This window comes from Neolamprologus multifasciatus, unplaced genomic scaffold (assembly GCF_963576455.1).
Source record: "Neolamprologus multifasciatus unplaced genomic scaffold, fNeoMul1.2 scaffold_36, whole genome shotgun sequence".
Lineage (NCBI taxonomy): Eukaryota > Metazoa > Chordata > Actinopteri > Cichliformes > Cichlidae > Neolamprologus > Neolamprologus multifasciatus.
Genome location: NW_028181995.1, coordinates 39945 through 52532, shown reverse-complemented (window position 1 = coordinate 52532; position 12588 = coordinate 39945). Strand labels below are relative to the sequence as shown.

The window sequence follows — 12588 nt, the reverse complement described above, 5'->3', positions numbered from 1 at the left end:
TTCTTTGTGTTTTCTGGTGTTTTGTGTTAACTTTTTATTATATTTTAATCATGCCGTGTACCATTTGTGTGCGCGTCTCTGCTACACCTCACTTTGTTGGTGTCCAGCTTGGGTGTGCCTCCTTTTAACTGGAGTTCTATTTTGGTGTTGGGATTTGGTAAGATTTGCCAGTTTTGTTTCTGCAGCTCTGTAGGATTTGCAGTTGTTTAATAAACTTTTTTTTATTACTTGATTGGCCACACCTCTGCTTGTTAATAATGAACCTTCATGCCTTTGTAACTGTTAAACCTTTGCACTGTTAATGTAATATTAATGGGGCTGGCTCCACTTCTAGGTGGTGTGGTCAGTACAATTTAGTTACCTTATCTGTTTCCTCTTTCACACCGCCACATTTGCACCTGGTGCAAACCAAACAGTAAGGGTTAGGTATAAGTACCGTTGGGAAGCAGTATTAATTTATGGTGATGGGGTAATTTAAAAATAGAAATCACAGAATCAAACTAATTGATTGTTGACTGTTTCTAGGGCACCTGTCAGTCATGAGCCCTTAGATTTGTCATCACTTTTGTCCCTATTATGGGGCCTCTGCCTGAACCCACTGCACCACCCCTGCACCTTAGGGTACAGGCCACAACCGCCACCAACTCCACCAACCGACTTAGGCCGTGGAACATCTGGCCTGCCTTGAGTGGGAGAGGAAATCTGGCACGACCATATTCTGTTTTATCTGGGGGCGCACATGCCCACCTCCCAAGTGGTACCCCAGATAGTGTACGGTCCTCCATCCGACTGCAAGGCAAGGCAGGTTTATTTAAGTCGACTCAAAGGGCTTTAGATAAACATAAAATCATTACATTAAAAACAAGGTACATTAACAGGGCTGGGCTGGTAATCTGGCATACTGGATTTGCCCTGTAGGCCGATCCACTTGAGCCAATGAGTAAATATAATTTAGTTAAATATAGTTTTTGATTGTTGTTATTTTTGGTCACTTATTCGGACTACAGGTTAGCTTGAAGGGCCGCTGTGAACCGACCCTGCAAGCACAGACAGCTGCCCATTGGCTCACTAGTATTACTATCAATTATGTTAACACAACTGGCCCCTCCCCTACCTCCGAACTTAAGGTCAGGGGTTCGACTCCCAATCAAGGCCTCTTTATCAGTAAGGGTCCCAAGGTTACATCCCCCATTCTAACCAAACCTACCTCGGATATGAGCGAGAGAGACATCAGTGAAACCATACCAGCTCACCAGGATTAACAAGGTCCATGTCAGGTATTGAGGAACCAGGACATGCTAATGAGAAGTGGGCTACTGGAATAAGGAGGCATAAGTGGGCAAGGGATGAGAACAGGGAACGCTACTGCGCATGTAACCCCACAGGAAGTGGCTACATGAAGAGAATGTGGGATGTGATACTCAACATCGGCCTGACAGTGAAAAAAGTAGTAGCTCCTTGACCTATACACCCCCCAAGAGAGCACTCAGTGGCTCTTAGTGCAACCAATGTCCCGACGGAAGACTAGGGGGGATCATGCTTTTGCCGCACCTAAACTTTGGAATAGCCTGCCGATTGATGTCCGTGCGTCGGAACCCATTCAATCCTTCAAATCACGTTTAAAAAGCCACGTGTTTAAGCTAGCCTTTGAAACAAATTAGATTTTAACTTGTGCCATGCCACTTATCTGAAACTTTCCTGTATAATAAATGTATTTTCTTTTTTTTTCTATTGTTGTGACCCTGCAAATTTGGTTCTTGTGTGAAGCACTTTGATGTACCTTGGTCTTTTAAATGTGCTATAGAAATAAAATTGAAACTAAAACTCAGTGTTCCAACATTTGGAAGAACAACTGCTATCACAACTGGAGATTGATGAGGTACAGTACAAATGCTACAACAAGGGGGAGCCAGGACGTTAGGTCAGGGGGAAGACATCATCACAGGGAACTCAAGATTGGGTACCAAGCCCCAAGTACAATTGAAGGAGCATTGAGTGAAGTGACCTGAAAGATGGAATCATGGCAAAGTTGGAAACCTGGACCCTCCGCGGCCAATTAACATGAATATGTGAAGTACTCTCTGAAGGGTTCCTCGGAGATATGAATGCAGCATTACAGACAATTCCTTCTGCGACCATCGCAGAGGCTAATCAGTTGAGCTACACTACACCAGCAGTGATCAGGAGATGCTTGGCTACAAGATGAACAGCCACAAGGAGCAGTACTCTCCATGGAGAAAGAGACTAGAGGCCAAGATCAAGCCAATAGCAAAAGTCACCATCAAGTGCAGGATCTACCAAGGAAATGCCTGGTCCCCCTACTGTTCTGCACAGGCATGAATCCCCTCAGTGAGATCATTGACAAGACTGGCTACGGTTACCGACTCCGCAGTGGATCATCGGCTACTTCCACTATATGGGTGACATCAAGCTGTATGCCAGGAGTGAACAAGGAATCGATTCACTGATCCACACCAATAGAATCTACAGCATGTCTTTTATCCTGTCTTCCTTCTCTCACCCCAACCGGTCGCAGCAGATGGCCGCCCCTCCCTGAGCCTGGTTCTGCTGGAGGTTTCTTCCTGTTAAAAGGGAGTTTTTCCTTCCCACTGTCGCCAAAGTGCTTGCTCATAGGGGGTCATATGATTGTTGGGTTTTTCTCTGTATCTATGAAGCACCTTGAGGCGACTTTTGTTGTGATTTGGCGCTATATAAATAAAATTGAATTGAATTGAATTGAATTGAATAGAATCTACAGCAACAACATCAGAATCTCATTCAGACTGGGGAAGTGTAGTCAGACGGTAACAAAGAGAGGGAAGGTAATCAGAACTGAGTGCATTTTACTACCAGAAGGCAACATTACAGTCATCGAAGACATCTAGTATCTGGGAATCCCACAGGCAAATGGGACCATGAGCTACAGCCACCAAACACCTGCAGAGAGTAAGGCAAGTCCTGATGAGTTAGCTGAATAGGAAGAACAAGATTTTGGCAATCGACCCCTATACCCTGCGTGATCAAGGCATAGGTGTTGATTTACCCCTTTATCTGATCAGTGATCGGTTACGCTGCTGGGATAATCAGCTGGCCAAAGGAGGAGATAGCAGCCACTGACATCAAGACAAGGAAGGATGGAGGACTTCGAGCCAAATACAGCATCCTGAGATTGTACGCTAAGCAAATGGAAGGAGGCCGAGGGCTAGTAAGTGTCAGAGTGTCGTACAGTCCGCTGTGCAGGACTATACAACAAACAGAAGGATGGATACAACTGACTGACTTAGTGAGTACCTCATGCAGAAGAAACCCGAGAAGGAAGAGGAGGAAAGAGAAGAATCCATCATGTAAGGACAAGCTCTGAGCACCAGATCCATAGCAGAATTATACTACCGTATTTTTTGGTCGATGAACGGTTCAGTTTTCGTACACAAGGCGCATCGGATAATAAAGCGCAATAAGCAAAACAAAACAGTCAGATATGTTGTTGCAGTATATTAATGACTAACCTTGTATTGTGGATGGATTAGCATCCTGCCTCCAGCTTCACTGTGTTTATGTTATGCTAACATAGCTGTATTGCTAGCGATGACGTAGCACATCATTATATACCAGCTAGCCCAACTTCAGTAACCCTACAAACGTCACTGCTGTTTAGTTTTCTGTCTTTATTCATGTTGGAAGTGACAGCAGAGCTGTATGTTTGAATTTGTTTCAGAAATCTCTCAGTCAGAACATGCTATATCATGCTTAGGTGGAAGCTAGCGAGCTAACTTCCTGCTAACTTCCTGCTAACTTCCAACTCCGTTAAATTTAATAAATCCTGTTTTCATGGATGCCTGGATGTTAAACTCAATTGTTACACATGGTAAAGCAGCAACGCTGATCATTTTATTACAGATGAAAGAATTTAGACAGTTTTTAACTCTCAGGGATAATGCTCTGACAATCCATCAAGCGGTGCAACTTTGTAACTCACCAAAGTCGTACTAAAACATTTTTGACAGATTTCTGAGCGCCGTGTACGACATAAAATTGGTTGAGGTCAGTAAGCACAACCAGAATTCATACATAAGGCGCACTGACGATTTTTGAGAAAATTAAAGGATTTTAAGTGCGCCTTATAGTGCGGAAAATACGGTATAAAATTGATTTTTATTACATTTGCTAACTTGCCAAAAAAGACATAGAGGCTGCCTCATAATTTTAAAAAAATCTTCATGTCCTTAAGGAGCCTAAGGTTGGCTGAGCTAAGGTGTTTTCTTCTATAGAAAAATAAATCAGCAGAGATGTGCAATTAGACATTTGTGATGACCCACTCCACGTGGTTTCCCTTCCAGCCTGTTTATATAAATATTTATATTAGAAATATATAATATAATTATATAATATATAAAAGCCCTCAGAGCTCGTCTGTCATGTGCCTCTCCTCCCTGAGATGCCCTTCTTGGATTTTGGCTTGGGTATGCAAACAACATTGCATTTCATTTGTGCAGACATCTACACTGCTGAGTGTACTGACCTACACAGCCCATGGCCTGTTTGAATTCCTCTTTTGCTTTCTTTTTAATTAAAATAAACAGTTTCTTTTTTTTAATTGGCATTTTGTGTGTACATCTCCTGAGCTGATTAAACAAGACAGAAATAGAGATGGACTGTTACAAAAAACAAAAAACGATGTACGAGTTGTGCTTGTGTGTCAGCACACATATGGCAAGGTGTCTGCTGAGAGTCTGTGCCTTAATGGCATATATTAGAACATATGCTGTCCAATAAATAATGTACCAGGGCCGTAAGAGCCATGACCAGGGTGTGTGCAGACATTACATGCAGGAGACGTGACACCCAGGGACTTCTGACAGTTGAATTAATCATACAGGCCAGGAGGAGACTTTTGCTGTGATTTGGTGCTGTATAAATAAGACTGAACTGAACGGGGACAACAACAACAACATATCTTTTCTGGGTCACAAAAAATATCACTATTGTTATTACTAGGACTAGTATTCTGCCTAAAATAAAACTCACCCATAAATGGAGATTAAATGCAAAAAATAAATAACTGGAAAAGGTTCAATTTAATTTGATTTCATGACATGATAACGTTTGACGTTTATTCAGCTGTGTGAAAACCAAGGAGGAACCCACCCGATGGATTAATAAAGCTTTATTTCATCTAATCTAAGCTGATAACTTTGATCTCAGCCAAACCGATTTACTCCTCAACAAATAAAACACCAAAAAAAAAAGCCAAACAATAACATTTTTAAGTTATCCGAGTGACGTATATATCATGTTTAACCTGAGTAGCGAAAGAGCGTGGTGGGTCTGAAAACGATGAAGCGGGAGTCCGCTGCTCTCGCCGGGTCGAGTGACCATTGAAACCCCCGGCTTGCTATCGAGCGGGTGGATAACAGACGTCTCCTAAAACATCGAAGCACTTTTGCAAATATGCGATATCTTGATAAACAGAGCAGATATTTGAAGTTTACACAGCTACTTTCTCGCCTGAAAATATGTAAAAAGTTTATTTTGTGACCCAGAAAGAATAATAAGAGTAATTTTAAAACTTAGTAGCGGCCGCCATTGTTGGAAACTGCAGTGTGACTGGACCGCGCCATGAATTTTGGGATATGATGGGCCACGAGGGACACACTCGACCCATCCTTCAAATTCGGGGAAATGAAGGACGCATTTGTCGGCCGCATTCGAAGGAGTCGACGAATTGGGACAGCCTTCAGCGCGTCACTGTGACGTAATCGGCCTTCAAATGCGGCCTCCGGAGGATGCAGCCGACGTTTTGGGACACAGCTATGGTTGTCATTGCGCACCATAAATCTTCTAGCCCATTAGAAGATTTATTTTCAGCTTTGCTAATTTCCACTGCGAGTACAACCAGCTACAAGTTCCTGTCTTTATAGTTCAGCAAGACGCTCACACTCGTTAAAGGGTCACACCATAAATGGTGACAGGAAGTGACACACACACACACACACTGATGTTGTTCAGATATGCCTGCTTAAGACTGTCACGTGTATTTGTAATTGCATATTCATGTATGACAATAAAAAAGGCAGTAACGAGGGAGTCAGGTGAGGGGATCTACAGAGAGTGCACTCTTGTCTTGTTTTGTCGTGCAGTTGTTGGTCTTTTGTTCCAGCGGGGTTTTGTACTTGAATAAACCCAACAGTGTCAGTTTTCATGTTGATAATGAAAAGAGATGCTGTCAGGACCTTACCAATATCTCTAAGGCTTACTAATGAACTATGCTATTTTATATACAGAGTGAGCTTCTGCAGGTGCTGATGGTGTCAGCACCTCATACACACATTGTTATTTTCCATGGTTTACATTATATTTTTAACCCCTCAGAGCACAGCTGTTTCCACCAGCCATCTACGTGCTAATCTTGGCTAACTGCGTCTTCACAACAGCTCTGTGGGCTTTTTATCCCACACAGCTGAAGATCTCACATTCCTTTAACCAGACTTACTCTGTAACGATCATACCTACATATATCAGAATCCTTCATTAATCCCTGGGGAAATGATGTGGTCACAGTTGCTCCAAGACAGCAAGGACAGTAACTGACTAAACTAAATAATACAACATATTACAAAGTTACAAAATATAACAAAATCTCTATAATATATACAAATAGCACAGTTATAAATATCCCAGTATATAACACAAATTAAATCTATGGTTGAAATTGAGGCGGCTCTCTTATCAAACTGTAAAACTTTGTTATTTCTCTGTAGCGGATGTGCAGATATTAACTGTGTACAACTACTGCAGTTTGTACTGTGTAGGGACGAATTGTGCAGTGACATATCCACAGGCAGGAGTGATTTCCTGTGTGGTTCAGTGGTGCCTTTGGGTGTCTCACTGAGTGTGCTCCTGTGACTGGCCACCATGTCATGGAGTGGGTGGGAGGTGCTGTCCAGCACAACCACAACATTACCGGCCTTGCAGATTAGTGTATTGAGTCTGTTGGCATCTGCGACCCTCAACCTGCTATGCAACGGCATAGAGGATGGCACTGGCCACAACAGGCTCATAGAAAATCCTGAGCATTATCTGAGAGATATTAAAAGGCCTTAGCTGCCTCACAACATAAAGACGGCTCTGGACCTTTTCTGTGCAGCCGTGTTTTTAACCCAGTCCAGAAGATGCTGCTCGTACCACAGCCTTCTGCACGCTCTCATCAGCCTAACTGATGCATCCTACCACCACAGAGTCATCAGAAAACGTCTGAAGATGGCAGGTGTCTGTGGTGTAGAGGAAAGGGGAGAGGATGGTCCCTTGTGGTGACCTTGTGTTGCTGATCTTCCACAGCACTGGGACCCCCTGCAGACTCATCATCAACAGTTTATGAACGACTCCACACAGCTGGGGGGCACAGGCCTTGAGGACACGGGGACTCACTCCGTCTGCTCCAGCAGCCTCGCCTGAGAGGAGTCTCCTCATTTGTCTCTGAACCTCGTCATGAACGAAAGTGATAGGTGGGGGAGGGGTGTCAGGACTTTCACAGGAGCCCATGGTGCAGTGTGGAGAGAGGGAGTGGCATGGCTGTGGATCACAGGCTGACTCCATGTAAGCATTAACAGTGAGCCTTAACTGCAGCGTTGAATCTGTTGAAGAGCAAATTAAATTTGTTGGCTCTGTCCTCACTGCCCTCTACTCCTCTGCTGTTGGGTGGCCTGAATCCAGTCATTTATGCCACTCCACACCTCACTCATGCTGTTCTGCTCAAGTTTCCACTCCAGCTTTCTCCTGTAGTTGTCCTTAGCCTCTGTGAGCTTGCCCCTCCATAATGCCTGAACCGTAGACTTGTAGTCAAGACCGCCTAAACCGAGACCAAGACAATACCAAGACCAGAGACCAAGTCAAGATAAAAAGACTTTAACTTTTGTGTGCTGTTGAGGACTGACATGACGGTACTGACTGGCCCCAAAGTAGGGATGGGTGCCATAATGGCATCAGTTCTGACATAAACGGTAGTAACCAGACCGAAAAGCAGCGCACATTTCGGTGCCTCATTTCGGTGCTTTATTTCGGTGCTTTTTTTTTCCTGAGCTGTGATACACTTCAGATTCTAGCCAATCATTTTACGTTTCCGAGGATAGTAGGCGGGTCCAGGTACGTACGTTCTTTTAGAGCAGAGCTACAGATTAAAAATGCCCAAGGTGAAGCGGTCAAAGTCTGGCTGTACTTCACAGCAAAAGATGCAAACTCAGCAGCTGCAACAAGTGCTTTAAGCTGATACTGTGATGCTGTCAAAGGAGGTAACACCTCAAATCTGATGAAACACCTGGCGACGCATAGCGTTTTTTTTAAAAGCCGAGAAATGCGCCGTATTTGATAGCTTGCTGCGAGACCTCACACCGAGCACATCTCCTGCGGGTGTGGTGCCTGTTATCGACCCGGAGTTAGCAACATCCCCCAAAAACCCGAAGAGGAGAGTCCTGGCCCCTAGCCCTGCCAGTGTAGCAGGAATGATGAGGATGATGATGCAGCAGCAGCCGTTCTTCTCTGCGTGAGTAGCTTAATGTTGTTCGTGTGTAATTTACGTTGAGTAGGCTAACCACGTTATTACATTAATGCATGTAAGGTGAACTAGCAAACACCATCATAGCTACATGTGGCTGTCTTCTAGTTTGATGGCAGATACTCCCTTCACCCTGGACAAAAAGGCTAAAATGACCAAAGAAAAAGTGGAAAACAGTTAAACATGAGAGGTTTTTGGACAAAGTTTGTTTTTTCCATTGTTTAAGCTGCTTCCAGCCAAGAGTGATACCATATATGCCCCATAGCTGCAGAAAAGGCTAACATTGTTATATTTTTACAAAAAACAGCTGAACATGAGAGGTTTTTGGACAAAGTTTGTGTTCTCCATTCTTTAAGCACCGGTTTGAGCACCGTTTAAGCACCGGCACCGTTTCAAAAGTACCGATTTGGTACTGGTATCGGATAAAACCTAAACGATACCCATCCCTACCCCAAAGTCATCTGACAAAACAGCAAACACCTCCAACAACTGTCTAAAGAATGGGAAATATGAAACTGTTTTCAGTTATACTTTATATATAGATAAAATTGTAACATCAAACTGAAGATTATAAACTTGAAATTGCATCATGTCCCATTGCAGTAGTACTAGCCAACTACACTGTATGATGTCAACTTCCCTGAAATGGATTAGGCCTGTCAACACAAAGTGATTTGTAGATGTTATTTAAAAGTCAATGGTCACATTTATTTAGTCAAACAACACCATTTTAAGTAAAATTCTGCAATCAAACAATATAAAGACATGCGCACACCTCACATGAATCAGATGCAAACTACAATTATTACATACCAATACAACTTGTGCATTAATAAGAATAAGAACAAGTGCTTAAAAGATTCTGACATCTTGATGTCTTCAGTGGCGTTCGATTACAACACACTGCCAATGAAATCAAGCCTGTTGTTCAGTAGGGCAGGAACAATAGAACACAGACATTATGAACAAATATATAATCAACAAACAGCATATTTTCAGAGAGGAGGGAGAGAAAACAGTTCACATTTTAAAACAGTGATTGATTGCACTTCAAGAAAACTAAAGATTGCAACATCTTATAGCCTAGCCATGCACGGTGGGGTCTCATTAAAATGCGTCCTCTACTAAAAACTCTCTCAACTGGGGCAGAAGAGGCAGGGACAGAGAGGACCCTCAAGGCAACACTGTGTAGACTGGGGAAGCCCACTCTCGGGTTGAAAACACTAAATTCTCTGTATCGCTGCACATTTCAGGGATGGCCCCGTGGTCAAGTGTGATCAGAGCCTTAACTGTCTGTAGGTGCTATTCCAGCGGGTGTTGTTTGCTGCTGGGATGGACTTATTGGAGCCAAAGTGTGACTCACACAAGTCTTTGTGGTTACTACTGCTGTGCAGCAGGGTTGTAAACTACCTGGCTTTGGCAATGGCTCTAGCTATTGCCTTTACCTATTTCACCCCATCATTGATTATGAGCTTCAGCGAGTGGGCGAAGCAAGAAAGACGTTCACCCGTTGACCATGCATCAGAATCTTCTGCATCCTCCCACATTGTTTCATCATCGAGGTCATCACTGCTGTCACCTTCAGGGTGCTCTACGTCTGGCATCCTGACTTTAAAGGCCCGCTTCATATTGGATGCATTATCCATCAGAATGTAGCTTATTTTATGGCCAATGCCATACTCCTCAACTATGTTGTCAAATGCTGAGGCGATTCGTTCTTCCCTGTGAAACGCCTCCATCCATCCATCCATCCATCCGTCCATCCATCCATCTTCATCCGCTTTATCTGGGGCCGGGTCGCGGGGGCAGCAGCCCAAGCAAAGATGCCCAGGCCTCCCTCTCCCCAGCCACCTCCTCCAGCTTATCCGGGGGAACACCAAGGTGTTCCCAGGCCAGCCGAGAGATATAATCCATCCAGCGTGTCCTGGGTCTGCCCCGGGGCCTCCTCCCGGTGGGACATGCCCGGAACACTTCACCCAGGAGGCGCCCAGGAGGCATCCTTGTCAGGTGCCCGAACCACCTCAGCTGGCTCCTTTCGATGTGGAGGAGCAGCGGCTCTACTCTGAGCCCCTCCCGGATGGCCGAACTTCTCACCCTAAAGTCTACAGTCAAGCAAAAATGATGGTAAACTGTAAGAGTCCTTCTTCTTGCAGGAAACATGAGCGGTAACTCCCAGAAAAGACCGAAGCCTCCGGTCACACCAGAGGTCTGTTGTTATTGCTACATCTGGCTGGATTTCCAGCGCTTTGATTATGTCACCCTTCACTTTGGTGACAAGGTGGTGTATCAGCTTCTCTGTCAAGGTGGTCCTAGACACAGGAGTGTATTTGCTATCCAGGACATTCAGGAAGTGTCTAAAATGTGGATTCTCAACGATAGACAGGGGGAGAGAGCATCCAACTATAAGGTCCTGGAGGGGAAAATAAGTGGATGCTTGGAGCAAACAATGATAATTGAGGCTGTGTGGGATTGACCGCTATCATTGATGTTGCAGATCCTGCTTTGTACCCCAAGTACCTACAAGACAGGGAAATAGGAATCTGTAAGATATGTGTTTCTATTCAACCACAACAAACTGCTGTATCTTACAAGCACAGTAATTTTAAACCTATCAATGAGGGCAGGTCTTTGCATACAAAATAACCTAATCCAATCCAGTGTGACACATTTATAGATCATTAGGCATAGCAATAATGAAAATACTGGAGTGTTCAGGGTTGCAAGACCTTAAATAACAAGAACAAAAAAACGGTTGAATGAAATCTACAAAAAAAGAAAAATGTCTGTGCATTAACTTTGCATATTGCATTAAACCTCCTCATGCCAGTCAGCTATCAGACACAGCTGTATTGACAAGAAATGAACTACTCAAAGTCTGAAGTTACACCAATACAAAATAACTGTGTCTAATAATGACATGCTGCAGTAGCCCCTACACACTGGACGGGTTTAGCAGCACAACATAGTAGAAAACACCTAAACCGTGATAACCACATCAAACATGATCAATTTGTCGAATCAGTCAAAGATCCATAAGTTGGATTTTAGAACTTTAGGACTCAGTTTTGCCATCCGTGCTATCTGGACCAGAGCCATAGACCGCTCTGACCTGTGCTTCACTGTCGAGAACGCCGCTGTTAGCCTAGCAATGTTGTGGGGCACTCTTGAAACACCCGTCCTTCCTTACGAGTCAGCAACCACATAAATATGCCCATTAAAGTCGATAACAAACCACACCATACTAGCCCTTAAAGTGCTCACTGAAATGGTGATATATGATATACTGACTGACATATTTCTGCTCAATGAATTCACCAAAATACCTAAAGTTAGTGAAAACTGTTTAAGTAGCTGATAGCCACTGCTAGCGCTAGCTACCTGTACTTAGCATGTAACGTTAGTTACAATCTTCACAAGTTAAGTCTGCAGAGAGAGTTGCAAAAAAAACCCTAAACAATTGATACCGTTTGAAGAACACATTATAAATAACAATATTACATAAACATGACCTGGTCATCTGAGGTTGGAAAGGTGGGTAGAAGAGTTTGAAGATGCATAGATGGCTACTGGCTAGCTTACCTTTGAGGGTGTTTGCGCTCCAGGTGCCTGGCGAAGGTTGAGGTAGTCCCGGCTCGGTCAAGGAGACTTTGCAAAATCTGCATTTTGCCGAATGCTTCTCTTTTGCATTTGCCGAAAACTCTTTGTGTTCTATGAACGCAAACTTTATGACAGACGAAGTCGCTCACATTTCTGTAACTTACTGACCTGGCATACTGCTCAATCTAACGGGTGGCATTTAGTTGTGTTTGAAGGGTGCGAAAGGCGAAATAATAATATGCCACAATGTGGAGGGATTTGAGTATGGCTGAGCCACTGTGTGTCGCTGTGTGAGAGCTGAGCAGCAAAAGGAAATTAAGTGAGGAGCCGGCTCTCGCTCAATGGGAGTCGACTATTCTGTTTCACTACAAAGCACTTTGTAAGCACGGCCCTTAGAGTTAAAGCTTTTGCGCATGACACATTATCGAACGTTACACTGTGTG

At 43.8% G+C, this 12588-nt stretch overlaps 1 pseudogene; it reads right to left on the bottom strand.

Moving 5' to 3' along the window:
* Positions 1-9040: 9040 nt before the first annotated feature.
* On the bottom strand, positions 9041-12296 carry LOC146490291 (E3 SUMO-protein ligase ZBED1-like; annotated as a pseudogene).
* Positions 12297-12588: the final 292 nt, after the last annotated feature.